This window comes from Siphateles boraxobius, unplaced genomic scaffold (genome assembly GCF_051911475.1).
Source record: "Siphateles boraxobius isolate OS27281-9 unplaced genomic scaffold, OSU_SipBor_1 130, whole genome shotgun sequence".
Taxonomy (NCBI): Eukaryota; Metazoa; Chordata; class Actinopteri; order Cypriniformes; family Leuciscidae; genus Siphateles; species Siphateles boraxobius.
In genome coordinates, this window is record NW_027508734.1 from 36,497,764 (window position 1) to 36,516,278 (window position 18,515).

An 18,515-nucleotide genomic window follows, 5' to 3' on the forward strand; every position below is an offset into this window, starting at 1 on the left:
GTCAGCTGGTGCTCTTCTCACCGAGAAGACCCCCGGAGATGCTCGATCAGCGTTGTGCTTTCCTTCCTTCAACAGGGGCTGGAGCGAAGGCTGTCTCCCTCCACCCTGAAGGTCTATGTTGCCGCTATTGCCGCACACCATGACCTCATCAAAGGTAAGTCGGTAGGGAAGCACGACCTGGTCATCAGGTTCCTGAGAGGAGCGAGGAGACTAAATCTGCCTCGCCCTCCTCTCGTTCCCTCTTGGGACCTCTCAGTGGTTCTAACTGCCCTGAAGAGTGCTCCATTTGAGCCCCTGCAATCAGTCGAGCTTAAATTCCTGTCTATGAAGACAGCGCTCCTGGTTGCACTGGCCTCCATCAAGAGGGTAGGGGACCTGCACGCATTCTCCGTTGACGAAGCGTGCCTGGAATTCGGGCCGGCTTACTTTCACGTGATCCTGAGACCCCGGCCTGGATATGTGCCCAAGGTTCCTACCACTCCCTTCCGGGACCAGGTGGTGAACCTGCAAGCGCTGCCCCTGGAGGAGGCAGACCCAGCCTTGGCACTGCTCTGTCCAGTACACGCTCTCGGCGCCTATGTAGACAGGACGCAGTGTTTCAGGACCTCAGACCAGCTCGTTGTCCGTTATGGTGGGAAGCTGAAGGGAAAGGCTCTCTCCAAGCAAAGGTTGTCTCACTGGATAGTGGACGCCATTAGTTTGGCTTACCAGCAGCATTGTCGACCGTGCCCCCTTGGAGTGACTGCCCACTCCACCCGGAGTGTGGCGTCCTCTTGGGCTCTAGCGCATGGCGCCTCGCTAACAGACATCTGCAGAACTGCAGGCTGGGCGACACCTAACACATTCGCCAGATTCTACAATCTCCGAGTGGAGCCAGTGTCCTCTCATGTACTCGCTTCAACCAGCTAGTACTGGACCCGCTCAGGTGTCTTCGCTTGCTCGCCATTCCACTCCACAGACTGGATACGTGCGATATTCTCCTCAGGTGAGCTTCCCCGAAAGCCCTGAGTTCCTCCAGCACTCCTGACGTTGGCGCCAGTGTCTATTGCCTGCGCGTCGGCTAGGTGCCTCCCGTGTGCATGTTCCTTCCCCTGAGCGACCCCCACATGTGTATTTCCACTGTAAGCCTCTCTGCGCATGTGTCTTTCCCTTGGCAAGCCACCTTGCTACCCCTGGGGTTGAAATATTCCACCTGCGGCTGGACACCCCAGTGTTCTCCATATGTTCCTTCGGGTCATATGTGTATTCTCTAAGCCCCCCCCCCCCCCCCCCCTCCGGGTTGGCATTATTTGCATACTTCCCCTAGCTTGGGATATGCTTCCCAGTGTACCTTGGTATTCCTGTGTTAAATGGAGTCCTTCGTCCTTCCCTGAGTCAGGAGCGGAGACGTTACGTCTGCCTGCCACTCTCCGCTGTACCGAGGGGATCGCCTGAGCTCAGTCTTGGCTCCTCAGCGAAGAAACATATCTGCATGTTGCCGGCTTCCGCCTTTTATACCTACGAGGTGGGGCGGAGTTACGCCATGCAAATTCCGCAGACCCATGGCATTTCTTTGCCATTGGCTCGTTTTGTAATACTCGAAGTTGATTGGCTTTCTAAGCGAAACCCCATTCGTCGTCATCCGACGTAACGTCTCCGTTCCCTACTCAGGGAACGAGGGTTACATGCGTAACCATAGACGTTTCTGAATTAAGTGAGTTTAGATTTTTCTTTTTTGGTCTTTTAGTTAAAATTGTTAAGGTGGTGGTGCAACTGTTCAGAGATAAGTAATATTTCAGTAGGCTATTTTTTAACCTCAAGAAAATATCATGATATTAGTAATCTTTAAAATATGTTTGAAAAGTTATTTTGGAAATGCAATGAATGATATAATAATGTGTTGTTTATACACTTTAATAATGTGTATAGTGATTATAAGGTTTTCAATTTGTAAACTGAAAATCTATTTAAACTTTATTCTATACTGTCCAAAAGTTAATAAATACTAATTAATATTTTTATTCTGCAAGGATACATTAAATTGCTAAAAAAATATAGTAGTCATTTAGAATGTTACAAAATATTTATTTTTAAAATAAATATATAAAAACATATATCATGGTTTTTCATAAAACTATTAAGCAGCACAGCACTGTTTTTAACATTGATTAAAAAAGGAAGTTTGTAAAGTAATGACTGCTGAAAATTCAACTTGCAGCCATCGAAAGAATAAATAAAATATATTAAAAATAGAAAAACAGTTAATTTAAATTGTTATTTTGTTAAATTGTTAAATGTTAAATTGCTAATTTAAAGTGTTAACACTTTGCAATATTACTGTTTTTGATCAAATTAATAGAACCATGGTTAGTATGGAATTACTTTTGTGCCAATAATAATGAACGTAACTTTTCAAGAAACTGATGAAAATATAAATTGAAACTGAAAAAAATATCTTTGAAACTGAAAAAGAATAAATCGCGGGCACAATTTTTTACTTTGTTCTTAATACACAGAATGTTTTGCTAACTATTTCTCATATTTCGTTCGCTGATCTGAACTTACAAATGCGCTTCCAGAGTTCTCTTACGAGAGGTTCTCTCGTATTGCGTAAGTTTAGCTTACGCTACGGGAAAGATTCATCTTCTCGAGATACTGAAGCCAAAAAATTATCCTTAATTTTGTATTCCTTGTCAACGCAGTGCAGCAGCTAGCAGACCTAGAGCAGGCCATCTCGCTTGCTCATTGGCTGCCCTGCGGGCAACTGCTGCAGCTTACCAGTGAGCCCGGCGTGACGTCACGCCCAATGAAGGGCGCCCGTGCCTTCATAGCGTCACAGCCCGCCAGAATGGGCGTGGCTTAGCGTATAACACTAGGGGCTGTAGGCTGAATTCCCTGATTTTCGTCTCTTCAGCGAGCTCTTCGCATCGCTGGATCTGAGAGAAGCCACCGCCGCCGTCGAACAGTGGACAGCCAGCTTAGGAGAGCGCTGAGGAAGCCGGCCGTCTTCGCCACCTTCAGCCATCCGTGCGAGCTACGCTATCCGGCGACGTATCCTTTACCTTGCTAAAACCTATTCTAAAACCTATTCTAAAAGAGCAGCGAGTGTCTTTTTTAAGACGCCTCGCACTTCCGGCTGTGAAGCGCTTCCGCTGTCGACCCTGCGGGCTCGACTCGAAGCCTTCAACACCCCCCGCCTCTCCTCACCGGCGCGCAGCTGCCGCTCACGAGCCTCACTGCCGTCGCATCTGAGAATGAGGCCGAGGGACACGTACGAGCACGCGGCTAGCTCTCTTTACGTTACAAGAGAGCTACCCCGCCCTCGTGTCCCCGTTCGCGCGTCATGCAGAGCCCTCTCGAGCTCTCTGCATGACCCGGACGGGCATCATCTGTGTTACATGTAGGTCCCGTGCCCACTACTCGTGCGCGCGCCCTCGTACAAACACTGTTCCAGTTCTGCTCCCGAGCACGCGGCTAGCTCTCTTTACGTTACAAGAGAGCTACCCCGCCCTCGCGTCCCCGTTCGCGCGTCATGCAGAGCCCTCTCGAGCTCTCTGCATGACCCGGACGGGCTTGCGCGCCGCCGTCGAAATGTCTCGCCATGTCAGTCCCCTTAGATAAGGCTACTGCAGTGGTGTATTTGGCAGCCAACGAGCCGGTAATGCAACCCGCTCGCCTGCACACATCCGCCGTTCTCGCGGCGACCCAGAGAAATCTCAAATGAGTATAATGTCAGATTAAGAATGTAAGTTACGTGCCTACTCACGAGCGCTCACGCTTACTAACAGACACATCGCCTCCGAAAAGACGTGCGTGTTTAAGTTTATTCCCTGTCAGTCCCCTTCAAACAGGCTACTGCAGTGGTTCAATTAGCAGCCAACGAGCCGGTCTGCTGACCCTCTCGCCTGCACACAAACGCCGTTTTCACGGCGACCCAGAAAAATCTCAAAATGAGTAAAATGTCTGGTCCGGCTCATGCCGTCGGTGTTGTAAGTGTAATGAAAGTGCCCACGCCCCAGTGTTCACCACTACACATAAGCACTCCGAACCTCGCAGAGCACACTCTCATGAAGCGCAGAAAAGCCGCTCGAGTGTTGAATGTAAGAAATGTGTCCACAAGTCTGTGCCCACTATCTGCCCGCTCTGTTACACGATCAAGAAAGCAGGTTATGAATGTAAGTCTCGTGCCCGCCAGAGTGCGTTCACGCTTGCTAACACAAACCTCCCCCCGGGCTCCGCCCGCGCGTTTAAGCGTTATCACAAAACGCAAGGCATTAATAAAACGTTCCCCATCCATTATGATCGGGGCGTCAAATACACTTGTAAGTCTAGTGCCCGCGCTCACGCTTACAGGAAGCTTTTCCACCCGGAGCGCTGCTCGCGCGTCAAAGAGTGAAAAAAGAATGTTCCCCATCCCTCATGATTGGGACATCTCGGCGGCGCGCGCGCTCTCGGCTCCGGGTCAGTTTCACAAAAGAAAGCAGGTTATGGATGTAAGTCTCGTGCCGCTAGAGTGCGTTCACGCTTGCTAACACAAACCTCCCCCCGGGCTCCGCCCGCGCGTTTTAAGTGTTATCACAAAACGCAGGGCATTAATAAAACGCTCCCCATCCATTATGATCGGGGCGTCAAATACACTTGTAAGTCTCGTGCCCGCGCACACGCGCTCACGCTTACAGGAAGCTTTTCAGCCCGGAGCGCTGCTCGCGCGTCAAAAAGTGAAGAAAAAAAAAAAAAAAAAGAATGTTCCCCATCCCTTATGATTGGGACATCTCATATAAATCAGACGGTCTCGGCTTTCAGCGAGCAGCCATTGCCCAGAACCGAGAGCGCGCGCGCCGCGCTTTCGGCTCCGGGTCAGTTTCACAAAAGAAAGCAGGTTATGAATGTAAGTCTCGTGCCCGCCTGAGTGCGTTCACGCTTGCTAACACTAACCTCCCCCCGGGCTGCGCCTGCGCGTTTAAGTGTTATCACAAAACGCAGGGCATTAATAAAACGCTCCCCATCCAGTATGATCGGGGCATCAAATACACTTGTAAGTCTCGTGCACGCGCTCACGCTTACAGGAAGCTTTCCCGCCCGGAGCGCTGCTCGCGCGTCAAAAAATGACAAAAGACTGTTCCCCATCCCTTATGATTGGGACATCTCACATAAATCAGCCGGTTTCGGCTTTTCAGCGAGCAGCCATTGCCCAGAACCGAGAGCCGCGCACCGCGTTTTCGGCTCCGGTTCAGTTTCACAAGCCCGCAAATGGCGATTTCCCCCCTAGCGGCTCACATAGCTGCGTGGGAAACTATCCCAGGGATTTCAGAATGGGTGTTGAGCACAATAAAGCAGGGCTATACACTTCAATTCATTCGCCGTCCCCCGCGCTTTCAAGCCCGGACCGCGACGATTGTGAATGCGTTAGTAGCACACCTACTTCACGCAGAAATAGCAAAGCTGCTGTGCAAAGGGGCTATAGAAAAGGTACCGCCTTCTCTGAGCGAGTCAGGCTTTTACAGCCGATATTTTCTCGTACCCAAGAAGGACGGAGCCTTCAGACCTATCCTAGATCTGAGATATTTGAACTAAGTGCTTGCGAAAAGACCGTTCAAAATGCTTACGACCAGGAAAATCCTCACGCACGTTCGCCCGAGGGACTGGTTTATTTCTCTAGATCTGAAGGATGCCTATTTTCAGATTCAGATAGTACCCCGTCACAGGCAATTTTTGAGATTCGCCTTCGACGGTCAGGTATATCATTACACCGTCCTGCCGTTCGGCCTGTCCCTGGCACCCTGTACATTTACGAAGTGCATGGACGCGGCGCTCGCCCCCCTGAGAAGTCAGGGGCTGCGAATAATGAACTATCCGGACGATTGGCTGATATTGGCACAGTCAGAGACAGAACTGCTATCTCACAGAACAGTGCTTCTCAGTCATCTGGAAAGCTTGGGTTTCACGATCAACTGGACCAAGAGCTCATTACTGCCCAGCCAGTCAATTTCCTTTTAGGAATAGCACTGGACTCGGTGACCATGACGGCTCGTTTATCGACACAGCGCGCGCGCCGTGTTCGCCACCTAGCCGCATCTTTCCAGAAGGGCAGCTTTCTCCCTTTGAAAACATTTCAAAGGATGTTGGGCTGTATGGCATCAGCTGCAGCGGTGCTCCAGCTGGGTCTACTGCGCATGCGCCCGCTCCAACGCTGGTTGAATGCTCGCGTGTCCCGCCGGGTGTCTGGCGGCCAGAAAATCAGAGTGACTCAGCCCTGCATAGCAGCTCTGCAGCCCTGGTTAGTGGCCGACTGGTACCAGCAGGGAGTAATGATGGGAACCATCTCTTATCGTAAAGTCATCTCGTCAGACGCGTCCAACTCGGGTAGGGGCGCACTGTTCGAGGGCAGACCGGCCTTTGGCCAGTGGTCAGACCAGGAGAAGGGTTTTCACATAAACTGTCTGGAAATGATAGCGGTCGAGAACGCGCTGAAGTGCTTCCTCCCGTTCATACAGGACCAGCATGTTCTTGTCCGCTCGGACAACATGTCTGTGGTATCCTATGTAAACCGTCAGGGCGGTGTCAGATCCAGAAATCTCTGCAATCTGACGGAACGCCTCCTTATTTGGTCTCCGATGCACCTGCGCTCGCTGAGTGTGGCGCATGTGCCTGGCCATTTGAACGACGGCCCAGACAAACTGTCCAGGGACAACGTTCCCCCAGGGGAATGATCCCTGCACCCCAAACGGTCCAGAAACTGTGGCGCCTATTCGGCAGAGCGGAAGTCGACCTATTTGTGTCAAAAGACAACGCTCAATGCCCGACGGTCTGTTCGAAGGATGAGGATGCGCTGGCCCAGGTTTGGCCCAGCCTCCCGCTATATGCTTTCCCTCCGGTCTATCTGTTGCCACAGGTGATCAAGAGAATCAGGGAAACGCGCCACTCGGTGCTCCTCATAGCCCCGCGTTGGGAGAATCAGATTTGGTTCCCGGAACTAGCAGGGCTGTCACATACAGCTCCGTGGCCGAATCCGGTGAGGGCAGATCTCCTCTCTCAGGCTCGCGGCACGATCTGGCATCCCAATCCAGAGCGCTGGTCTCTGCATTTATGGTTGATCAACGGGTACTCGTTGCCCTGCCAGAAGGAGTGATGAACACGATCACGCAGTCTAGAGCCCCTTCCACGAGAAGGCTCTACGCGTCTAAATGGTCGGTGTTCTCTGGATGGTGCACCGACAGAGATCTGGAACCGCGGACATGCGGGGTGGCGCATCTGCTCACCTTCCTACAAGAGCTGTTGGATAAGGGAAGTTCCCCATCCACGCTCAATGTATACGTGGCGGCCGTGGCAGCGTTCGCAGAATCGACGCACGGCCAGTCATTGGTAAGACACGAGTTGGCCATCCGCTTCCTTAGAGGAGCTAGAAGGATGAATCCGCCGCGCCCCCCGTCGGTTCCCATGTGGGATCTTTCATTGGTCCTCGAGGCCCTGAAAGCTTTTCCATTTGAACCACTAGACACCGTGGGGTTGAAATATCTATCACTGAAAACCGTGTTTCTGACTGCACTGTCGTCAGTAAAACGTGTAGGGGACCTACATGTGCTGTCTGTCAGCGCGTCGTGTCTTGAGTTCGGACCGAATGACTCTAAAGTCATCCTCAGACCTAGACATGGCTATGTCCCTAAAGTGATGGGCACTCCATTCAGAGCGCAAATGATTTCGTTGTCAGCTCTCCCAGCATCTGACAGCGAAGGTGATGTGAATCTCCTCTGCCCTGTCAGTGCGCTGAGGTTTTACATTACGCGCTCCGCCTCCTTCAGGCGTTCGGAACAGCTTTTTGGTTCGTTGGTGGGCGCACCAAGGGTCTCGCCTCCTCGAAACAGAGCCTGTCCAGATGGATAGTAGACGCTATAGTGGCCGCTTACGCGTCAAAAGGTCTGCAATGCCCTCTGGGCTTTGGCGTGGCCTCTTCGTGGGCATGGTCCAGTGGAATTTCTATCCATGACATATGTGTAGCGGCGGGCTGGAGCTCCCCGTCTACCTTTGTCAGGTTTTATAACCTAGAAGTTCCTGCCTTGCAGGCTAAACTGTTGTCAGTCTGAAGGAGAGGTGTATTCTGCCCAGATCTCCTGCTCAGATCACTCTCACATGACTCAGCTTTCCTGGTTGAGCTGCACTAAGTAGGGTATGTGCCATGTGCCTATACAGACCGGCGCGCTGCTCTGTATTCCCTATGTGTGCTTATGTACAAGTGATGGCCCGCGTGGCTGGCCACCTTATTTTTTCCACTTATGGGGTTCCCCTGAAAGCTCGGGGTCTCATGTGGATGCTTGGCGCGCACGGCGTTGACAAAGTGTTCCCGTAGCGTAAGCTAAACTTACGCAATACGAGAGAACCTCTCGTAAGAGAACGATACTCGGTTCTCTCTAGAGAGGGAACGAGTATTGCGTAACCGGCCGTGCTCGCGCCACGAGCGACTTCGCTTCAGTCGACGAAAACCAGGGAATTCAGCCTACAGCCCCTAGTGTTGTACGCTAAGCCACGCCCATTCTGGCGGGCTGTGACGCTATGAAGGCGCGGGCGCCCTTCATTGGGCGTGACGTCACGCCGGGCTCACTGGTAGGCTGCAGCAGTTGCCCGCAGGGCAGCCAATGAGCAAGCGAGATGGCCTGCTCTAGGTCTGCTAGCTGCTGCACTGCGTTGACAAGGAATACAAAATTAAGGATAATTTTTTGGCTTCAGTATCTCGAGAAGATGAATCTTTCCCGTAGCGTAAGCTAAACTTACGCAATACTCGTTCCCTCTCTAGAGAGAACCGAGGTTACGTTAGTAACCGAGTATCGTTTTCAGTTACGCTTCTCAAGTTTTCGTTTACACTCCCTGAGTTTTCGTTCGCAATTCTGACACATATCTCTTGTGGGGGCGGGGCTAGTAGCAGTGTGTTCTCATTGGCTACTGAGTTTTTGATTGACAGCTTTGTGACCTGGAAGTGAAGACGTCAGTGTTGTGTTTACATGTTTGAATGTGAGTGTCTGTAAGCGCAGCTTTCTATTTCATTTTACTGATATTAAGTTTGTATCTGTATTTATTTGCTGGTACACTATATTGTTGAGATGATTTCTTATAGAAGGAATAGTAGCCTACAGACGAATGATATCATTATCATTAGTCATCGTCACTATCAGGATACTGGATACTCGTGGTAAGTCTTTTTTTAATTTTATTTTTAGACAATACTAATACTATTTATAATACAGTACTTGCTTTTTAAGGTGGTGAGGCATTTTAGAGCTCAGTGAGCCCATAACATTATACAGTGTTGTCTTGATTCAACTGTTAGCCCAATCATTACATGACTTGTTTATCCACATATGATTATTTCTTTGATTAGATCATAGTTGCTTCGATTAGATAATATTCCCCCCAGCCAGCCCAAACAACATTGGGCTAGAATACTGTACAGTATCTGTACTGTGTAGCCTACAGTACAAAAAGTACTGTATCAGACAATGACCAATGCCATTGGACCAGAGCGCTGTCAATCACTGCCTGATTCAACTTTGGCAATTTAAAGCCTTTTTTTACCATGCCAATAAAGCTATTTAAACCTGAATTTCTCAATTTCTGATTAATTTGTGATGCAGAGTTTTTGAACTCAGACCACAGACTCTGTTCATGATATGTAAACACACAATTATTTTGAAGTATCACCCTGGTGACAATATTTATTCTGATTACTTTTGTGTGATAAAGATGACTGATAAAGCTATTATATGTAGCTAGTATGAGTAACAAAATGCTTTTTCTGTGTCCATATTTGACTAATAATAATGCAAAAATGTTCACTTCAAATGAACATTTCTCAGAAAAATGTTTAATCTTTAATACTCTTTAATAATAAATATATGTCCAAATTCAAAACTTAATACATGCAAGTAATTATGACTGAAAACATCCAGCAACTAGGGAATACACAGCCATGGATATATGTTTATATATAGGGCTATAACAGCCATCTACTGGTTACACAACAGTATTACAGATGATAAATGGTGCATGACTCAGATGTAAATATTTAGTACTGTAAAATCCCTTAAAATATTTATATAATTTGTTTGAAATAAATATTTTAAGTCTTCAACTTGTTACTGTATGTGGGAGTTCAAATCAGTTTGTATTGATTATAATATGTTTCCTTTCTCATTTTCCAGGGAGTTGAGCAACTTTTCCATAAACAAAATTCTGATGCTGACACAGAGGATGGAGTGATAGTACCAGAGATACACTGTCCACATCAGACAATAATCTTACTTTGTTCAGACACATCACATTTGAATGACTGGGATCTTGATCTTCAGACACCTGATTTATTTTGTTTTTATAAAATATCAAATATTTTAATTTCCTCTAGATCAAAACAAACACAGTTAACAAGTAAACAAGAGGTTGCACTTAATTTATATTAGTTTATGCTGATCATGGATTAGCATACCAACAGCATATGAATTTTAAGGCGATAGTTCACCCAAAAATACAATTCTCACTAATTTTACTCACCCTCATGCTGTCCCAGATGCATTTTACTTTCTTTCTACAGATAAACACGAATTAAGATTTTAAGGAAAGTAATCCATCTCTGCGAGTCCTAAAGATGCTTTAAAAACCACACACAGTGACCGTGATGTCCATGCGACCTCAGTGGATGAATCAATGCCTTCTGGAGTGAAACAATAGGCTAGACAGGAAAAATACTAATAATATAAACCGTTTAAAACTATTAAAACTCACTTCCGACCAACTGTCATATGTGCATGAATTACAATCCATTTGTATTATATGGACTCACAGAGATGGATTATTTCCTTAAAAATCTTTGTTTATGTTTATGTGAAGAAAGAAATTCATATACATCTGAGATGGCATGAAGTGAGTAAATGATGAGAGAATTCTCATTTTTTGGGCGGACTATCCTTGTACCCACCCAGTCACTGCTTTGTTACTTTTACTATAACAGGAACTGTTCAAAGGATCATAGCATCATTTAAAATGTATATGAATTTTAAATATGTATTCTGTATTTGTAATTGTGCATTTTGTATAGTAATGTATATCATGATAATACTGTGCATTACATGTATAGTATGCAGGTAATGTTTTGTGGATTCTGGTCTTTCCTGTCACAACATTATTGCATCCAAGACTTTCACTTTGATACTTGTGTATATGCCGTATTGTTAATAAAGAATGTACATTTATTTGAATTCATGTTTTTAATTACTTTTATTTAACTGGTTGTATAAGTCACAATTGAAACTGTTGATGATTGTTAAAATTTTAAATTTACCATTTTAAATGTTAGAAGATAATATTAACTAAATTAAATAACTAAATAAAATTATCAGCATGATAAAAAACATTCTTTGTGTCACATATGTAATGAAATGCCCTTTGAGGTCTGTATCATTTGACAACAGGCCACGATTGTAATTTTTATATTGTTTTAATTCCTCTTATGTAAGTGATCATTAATGTTGATGGTGTAAATGCATCTGCTGACAATGAGTAATGTGATGGACATGGTTGCCAACCTTGATTACCTGGTTGGAAGTGAAACTTTCTTCTTGACGGCTGAATATATCACACACTATGCTAGTATTATTTTTAAATTGTAGCAGCTCAACCTAATCAGAGCCTAACATGCAAAAGAATCATCAGGAATAAACAAATATTCTCCGAAAACAGTGGACACTATACAATATTTTCAGTATTATACAGTAGGCCTATTTTAATGTACAATTACACCTGAATAGTGAATAGACTCAATAGATCTCTTGCGCTCCTAAAAGCTTCTGTCGACAAAGTAGTAGCAGCAGGTAAATACAGATAAAATTAAAAAACAAACATAACTTAATATCAGTAAAATGAAATAGAAACCTGCGCTTACAGACGCTCACATTCAAACATGTAAACACAACACTGACGTCTTCACTTCCAAGTCACGGAACTGTCAATCAAAAACTAAGTAGCCAATGAGAACACACTGCTACTAGCCCCACCCCCACGAGAGATATGTGTCAGAACTGCGAACGAAAACTCAGGGAGCGTAAACGAAAACTTGAGAAGCGTAACTGAAAACTCTGGAACCGCATTTGTAAGTTCAGATCAGCGAACGAAATATGAGAAATAGTTAGCAAAACATAATGCGTATTAAGAACGAAGTAAAAAAAAAAGCGATTTATTCTTTTTCAGTTTCAAAGATATTTTTTTCAGTTTCAATTATATTTTCATCCGTTTCTTGAAAAGTAACGTTCATTATTATTGGCACAAAAGTAATTCCATAGCATTATTTCAACACATTAGAAATTACAATTAATTGCTTGTTTTTTAAATCTGGACTTAAAAAAAAAATCTACTTGTCAGCGTCTCACCATCCTTATTTCCCATTGACAATTTCACCCTCCCTCTGTCTCTCCCTCTTTTTTTCTGACACTGGTGGAGGATTATAAATCAAGGTAATCGGGGCCTGTTTAACCTCCGCTAGGATGTCGTCACCAACCGAGTCCTCATGCTGTTTTACGTTTCCGCTCTCCTCTCATCTGCCTACCCATGTCACTGGGTTGCTTTATTGCCCCTCATGCTGCTTTTCTGCCTCTGCGCCGTGAGTTTGTGTATATGTGTGTCTCACATGCTCACTGTCGCACTCCTGATCTTTACAACGCTCCCAATGCGCTTGACACACGACTGTTAGGTAAGGTGGCAAGGGAGTGTAGGCTTACAGCATTTAAACCACATTTTCACACACACACACACACACACACACACACACACACACACACACACACACACACACACACACACACACACACACACACACACACACACACACACACACACACACATACACACACACACACACACACATTCATTGTTGTTTGTGCTCCAATTACATATTTATGTTAGTCAAGCTGAGCAGAAGGCAAAGCGGAGGCACGTCAGTAAGTTTAGCAGGTGGGGGCCGATTGGTATCAACTCCCAGAGGCTGAGAGAAGATAGACACATAGACTGAACCTTTTCCTTGCGCTAGAAAACACACACACCTCTCAACTTACACCTCTAGCGCTTCCGCTATGGAGAGAGAGAGCAGAAAGGGGAAGGAGACAAGTCGAAGCGGCCTAGTCTTTTCAGAGGCAGAGTGAATGTGTACATTGAGTGCTGAAAGTGGAATGAGATAGATGATGAATTTGCTTGATTCATTAGCATGATGAATGAGCGAGTGTTATCAGGCAGAGAGCAGAATCAGAGGCTGACTGATGTGTGTGTTAGGGATGCTAGAAAGAGAGTCAGGCCCTCAGGTCGTTGACATTTAGAAACCCCAGAGACCGGGCTGCCCTAGAGCCCAAAACACAGCACGTGGAGTCAAACTCATATGCACACACATCCTCCACAAACTTTATCAGGGGATCCAGTTTTTTACATCATTCACACATAATTTAATAGGGAAAAAATATGCTTCTAAATTAGGGGTTTTCATACTGGGGTCGGGGGACCCCCAGGGGGCCGCAAGGGAATGCTAAGGGGTCTATGGAAAAGTTTAGAGAAAAAACATTTAAAAAATGTAACAATTTTAAAAATGAACAATAAAAAAACAAGACTAAAGTAAATAAATTGTTTTAAATAATACATCAACAGTGTAGTACTATCTTGACTAGAAAATAACATTTAAAAACTTCTATTTCATCATCTCACACATTTTTATTTGCCATCGACCCATTCACTGTCTCGCCCATTTTTTCTCTGTTGAAGGATTATAAATGAAAGTAATCGGAGACTGTTTAAATTCCGTGTAAAAATTGAGAGAAAAATAATTAAAAAAACATTAAACTAACTAAATAATAAAAATTATTTTAATTGATAATATATCAACAGCATAGTACTGCAGTACGTAAAAACAAACAAACAAACAAACAAATAAAATCAATAATGTAAAAAAAGAAAATGTCTCAGGTTACATATGTAACCCGGTTCCCTGAGAGGGGAACGTGACCCCACATCATGGCTTGCCGCTATGGAAAACACTTTGTGTGAGCGAGTGTCTGAAGCGCGTTTACACATGGCAATCTGTGATTGGCTGAGGGTGATGACGTAGGGTTGTAATCATAAAGAGATGCCATGTCAGAGTGGTACCAGATTCTTATTGTCGGAAGCAGGCGTGGCCAGGGGCGTGACAGGCCAATGCGGCAGCTCGTTCACCTGAAGAAGACCCGTTGACGTGGCCGGTGGCATGGCAGTCCTACGCTGTGCTTCGTTCCCTTGATAAACACGCGTAGACGTGGCCGGTGGCATGGCAGGCTGACGTGGTGTTTTGTTCCCCTGAAGAAGACGCGCAGGCATGGCTGGGGGCATGGCAGGCCGACCAAGTTCCACTCTAAGAGAACCATGTTACATACATAACCTGAGACGTTCCCTTCTAATGGAACTCAACGCTGGGTCATGATAATGTTATGAGGACTTTAATGCCAACGTTGCCACGCCACTGGACAATGCCTGCCCCACATGGATGTGTTTCTGCACTGGATTAGACCTGGATTAATTCTGAAGGACCTGAGGCCCTGGCTGAATCAGTGTCCAGACTGTAGAACCTGATGAAAGTGTGCGGACAGGACCAGCCTGCCGCAGCACAAACATTTTGCAATGGTGCACCCCTAGCAAGAGCTCTGGATGACACGATACTCCTAGTGGAGTGGGTCCTAACTCCTAGAGGTGAAGCCGTTCTGCACGCCTCATAGGAGAGGGAGGTTGTGTCAGCAATCCAGTGCGAGATACGCTGTTTTGCGTTCCCTCTATTACGGCTACCAAAGCAGACCAGGAGCTTAGAGGACTTAAGCCACTGGTCTGAGCGGTGGACGTAGATCCTCAAAGCATGGACTGGGCATAACAATTGCAGACTTTCTCGCTCTTGCATAGCATGAGGAGGAGAGAAGAAAGCCTGCAAAACAACTGGCTGACCAGCCATAAATGAACAGGTTGCATGGTCTGTCTGTTTTCGTCAGGTCACTCTAGATTGAGCTTGGCCACAGATGGATTCACAACCTCAAGCAGCTCCTCAAACGTGACTGACTAACAGGGCTGCCTTTCTAACGCACCTGCCTGTCTGTCTGCATCTAACCGAATTTGAATTTGAATTTTTTGAATTTTATTTCAGGATAGCCCCTTGAGATGTAACATCTCATTTTCATGACTCCTCAGAATCAGATGCAGACAACATGTTCTTTTTCTGATCCAAAATAAATCTTAGAGCGAGCCTCAAGATCCAGAATGGGGTCCTTGGAGTTGGTAGAAAGGGCTTGACCACCAATCTCAAAAAAGTCACTAAACCATGAGACCCGACACATGGGGTGCAGGAGCTTGGCTCTCATCAAATAGAGGCAAGTGACATCAGAACTTGTGGAGATAAAGCTTGTCACAATGAAAAATAATCGCAAGCCTTTGCGATTTCTTAATCGCGATAAGCCAAATCGGTTTAAGTGTGATTACATGTAAATTGCTATTTATCGTGCAGCCCTACTCCTCACCAATGCAGTTACCTTTCAGGAACGTAGAGCTGCGTGAAACGCTGCGGGAACGCCTCTTGCGTTGTGCGTCATGAAGCACGTATGGAATCAGCCCAATGGCGAGACGGAACGTCACGAGTGACGTCATCGACCAGGAAACTATAAAGCACACCCCTGAACACAATGGCTACAGCTTCTGTTGTCTTCAGCAAGCGCTCTGTGTGTGAATCTGTCCCTGTGTTTTTGTCTGTTCTTAGTGATTGCTAGGCAGGAGTTTTTCACTTAAAAAAACTATATATATATATTCACATTTATCAGTATGACGAGCGAGCAGCAATACAGAAAGTGTGTTCCCCCCTGTACTCGTTTTCTCACGGGTGGGGATACACACGATCTGTGTGTTGTTTGTTTGGGAGTGCAGCATGCCCAGTCAGCTCTCGAGGGGGCTGATTGTGAGCATTGCAAGCGTTTTCCATTAAGAACGCTCCGCTCACGCCGATCACTCTTCGAGGAGAGTGGTTCGGTTCGCGCTCCCCACGGCTCGGGTCCCGCTTCTGTCGAGGCAGAGCGGCGGGGCCTGTCATGGGGATCGCAAATGGATCTGTCAGCGGGGTTTGAGACGGGCTCTGCCTTATCTCAGCCTTTACCTGCCAGTTCCAGTGCCTCAGTTCCGGGTGTGGAAGCACGCATTGCGGTTTCTTCCCCCCAGGCTGAGGCACCAATACTACAGCTATCCAGTTCTGAGGAGCTGGATGTTGTCAGTATTGAGACAGGGGATGTTGAGGACTCGTCACTCTTTTCCCCTGAACATGAGGAGCTTATGGAGGTGCTCACTCGTGCTGTATCAAAACTAAGCATTGAGTGGCCAGCTGTTAGGCAGGAATATGTTTCTAAAAGCAAGCTTGACGAACGATTTTTGCCTTCCCGCTTTCAGCCTCCACGGCGGTACCTTCCGTTTCTTCCCGATCTCCACACCGAGGTGTCGAGGTCGTGGAAGAGACCCGACTCTTATCGTGTGTTTAGCCCCCAGACTTCCACATATTCTAATATATCGGGGGCTAAATTATATGGTTATGGGGCGATGCCCAAGGCGGAGGAGACTATAGCTAGCCATCTTTCTGCTGAGTCTTCCTCGTCTCTTAAGAAACCAGCTTTACCCACCAAGCCTCTCAGAAATACTTCGGCTCTGGTGGGTAAGGCTAATTCGGCGGCTGGTCAGGCTTCGGCGTGTCTGCACACAATGTCAATATTGCAGGCATACCAAGCCGATCTTTTAAAAGATATGAGTGAGAGTGAGGAGGTAAGCACTGACGTGGTTCGAGAACTGCGTCAGGCTGCAGATTTATCTCTGCGTGCCACCAGGGAATCGGCTAAAGTAATGGGCCGTTCTATGGCAGCCCTGGAGGACGCAGAGAGACACTTGTGGCTTAATCTGTCTGATATGAAGGATAAAGAGAAAGCTTTTCTTTTGGATGCTCCACTTTCTCCATCTGGTTTATTCGGTGACGCGGTAAACACAGTCATAGATACATTTCAGGAAGAAAAGAAACAAGCTGCAGCTTTTCAAAAATTCCTCCCATTTAAAGTTCATGTCCCAGGGTCTGCTGGGCGAGGGCAGACCAAGCCGTCGACTAGCTCCTCACATAGGGCGCAACAAAGGCAGAGTGTCGCGTCTCGTGGCCCCCCTTCTAAACAGTGGGAACAGACGCGACAGTCTCAGGCGAAGCCTTCTAGTGGTAAGACTGATCTGAGGACAGTCATTATGGCTAGGAAGGCTTCGTCTAAGAAGTCCTGACGCCACTGGTGTCAGGATGCTGAGGGTGGTCCCCACCGTGAGAGGGAGGTGTTCACCGCTTCAGACGGTGCCCGTTCTCTCACGGTGCCCTCAGGGGTCCCTTCTGCCAACCCCGCCTTCGTGTCGGGGCGCAGACGGGCCCAGCGAGCGCTTTCCCGAGGGACGCTCGCCCCCTCTGAGGAGGGGTTTAGAGCAGCCAGACCAGTCGTCCCCTGCCGGTGCGCTGTTACAGGGCGCTGTGTCTGCTGCTCAAAATATTCCCTCGAGAGGCTGGTACCCTTAGTAGATTTTCTGGCAGAGTGGAAAAGTCTTCCAAAAATATCTCAGTGGGTTCTGCATTCGATAGAAAGGGGTTATGCCATTCAGTTCAGATCTCCTCCAGGTCCGAGGACTGGTTTGTCACGATAGATCTGAAGGACGCATACTTCCACATCTCCATCCTTCCGCAACACAGGAAGTTCCTGAGGTTCGCTTTCGGGGGCGAAGCGTACCAATATCGTGTTCTTCCGTTTGGGCTAGCTTTATCTCCCCGCACGTTCATGAAGTGCATGGACGCAGCGCTAGTCCCGCTGCGTCTCCAGGGCATTCGTATACTGAACTTTCATAGACGATTGGTTGATTCTCGCTCAATCGCAGCAGCAAGTGGCTCGGCATCGAGATGTCGTCCTCGCACACATCAAAAAATTGGGGTTGAGGCTGAATGCCAAAAAGAGTGTTCTATCTCCATCACAGATAACATCCTTTCTGGGGGTACTATGGGATTCTGTGGCAATGCGGGCTCGCCTGTCGCCTGCCCGCATCGCTTCGATTCTCTCAGCTGTAAAAAGAGTAAAGCTAGGCCAGTTGCTCACTGTAAAGCAGTTCCAGAGACTGCTGGGTCTGATGGCAGCAGCGTCCAGTGTTATACCCTGCGGCCTGCTGTACATGAGACCATTACAGTGGTGGCTCAGGACCAAGGGGTTCTCCCCGAGGGGAAACCCCCTCCGCGTGATCAAAGTTACACGGAGTTGTCTCCGTGCTCTGGTCATGTGGAGGGATCCTTGGTTTCTGTCCCAGGGACCTGTGTTGGGAGCTCTTTGTCGTCGTGTAACGCTAACGACAGATGCTTCCCTCACAGGCTGGGGGGCGATCATGAGTGGTCGCCCAGCACAGGGTCTGTGGCAGGACCATCATCGATTTTGGCATATAAATTGTCTAGAGATGTTGGCAGT

At 47.0% G+C, this 18,515-nt stretch overlaps 2 long non-coding RNA genes across 2 annotated transcripts in view; both read left to right on the top strand.

Annotated features, from left to right (window-relative positions):
• LOC143737628 (uncharacterized) overlaps window positions 1-18,515 on the top strand; it is a 113,635-nt gene that overhangs the window by 54,965 nt on the left and 40,155 nt on the right. The gene's annotated exons all lie outside the window — the stretch shown is intronic.
• LOC143736650 (uncharacterized) lies at window positions 8,892-10,337 on the top strand. The gene is made up of 2 exons (XR_013203533.1): window positions 8,892-9,160; window positions 10,170-10,337. It is a non-coding gene; the product is annotated as an uncharacterized LOC143736650 (long non-coding RNA).